Raw genomic sequence first — 1,524 nt, forward strand, 5'->3', positions numbered from 1 at the left:
ATTAGGTTACGTTAAGGCACAAATTAGGTTACGTTAAGGCACAAATTAGGTTACGTTAAGGCACAAATTAGGTTACGTTAAGGCACAAATTAGGTTACGTTAAGGCACAAATTAGGTTACGTTAAGGCACAAATTAGGTTACGTTAAGGCACAAATTAGGTTACGTTAAGGCACAAATTAGGTTACGTTAAGGCACAAATTAGGTTACGTTAAGGTACAATATGGGTTAGGTTAAGGTACAATATGGGTTAGGTTAAGGTACAATATGGGTTAGGTTAAGGTACAATATGGGTTAGGTTAAGGTACAATATGGGTTAGGTTAAGGCACAACGTAGGTTAGGTTAAGGCACAACGTAGGTTAGGTTAAGGCACAACATAGGTTAGGTTAAGGCACAACATAGGTTAGGTTAAGGCACAACATAGGTTAGGTTAAGGCACAACATAGGTTAGGTTAAGGCACAACATAGGTTAGGTTAAGGCACAACATAGGTTAGGTTAAGGCACAACATAGGTTAGGTTAAGGCACAACATAGGTTAGGTTAAGGCAACAACATAGGTTAGGTTAAGGCACAACATAGGTTAGGTTAAGGCACAACATAGGTTAGGTTAAGGCACAACATAGGTTAGGTTAAGGCACAACGTAGGTTAGGTTAAGGCACAACGTAGGTTAGGTTAAGGCACAAACGTAGGTTAGGTTAAGGCACAACGTAGGTTAGGTTAAGGCACAACGTAGGTTAGGTTAAGGCACAACGTAGGTTAGGTTAAGGCACAACGTAGGTTAGGTTAAGGCACAACGTAGGTTAGGTTAAGGCACAACGTAGGTTAGGTTAAGGCACAACGTAGGTTAGGTTAAGGCACAACGTAGGTTAGGTTAAGGCACAACGTAGGTTAGGTTAAGGCACAAACGTAGGTTAGGTTAAGGCACAACATAGGTTAGGTTAAGGCACAACATAGGTTAGGTTAAGGCACAACATAGGTTAGGTTAAGGCACAACATAGGTTAGGTTAAGGCACAACATAGGTTAGGTTAAGGCACAACATAGGTTAGGTTAAGGCACAACATAGGTTAGGTTAAGGCACAACATAGGTTAGGTTAAGGCACAACATAGGTTAGGTTAAGGCACAACATAGGTTAGGTTAAGGCACAACATAGGTTAGGTTAAGGCACAACATAGGTTAGGTTAAGGCACAACGTAGGTTAGGTTAAGGCACAACGTAGGTTAGGTTAAGGCACAACGTAGGTTAGGTTAAGGCACAACGTAGGTTAGGTTAAGGCACAACGTAGGTTAGGTTAAGGCACAACGTAGGTTAGGTTAAGGCACAACGTAGGGTTAGGTTAAGGTACAACGTAGGTTAGGTTAAGGTACAACGTAGGTTAGGTTAAGGTACAACGTAGGTTAGGTTAAGGTACAACGTAGGTTAGGTTAAGGTACAACGTAGGTTAGGTTAAGGTACAACGTAGGTTAGGTTAAGGTACAACGTAGGTTAGGTTAAGGTACAACGTAGGTTAGGTTAAGGTACAACG

This window comes from Schistocerca serialis, unplaced genomic scaffold, assembly GCF_023864345.2.
Source record: "Schistocerca serialis cubense isolate TAMUIC-IGC-003099 unplaced genomic scaffold, iqSchSeri2.2 HiC_scaffold_322, whole genome shotgun sequence".
Lineage (NCBI taxonomy): Eukaryota > Metazoa > Arthropoda > Insecta > Orthoptera > Acrididae > Schistocerca > Schistocerca serialis.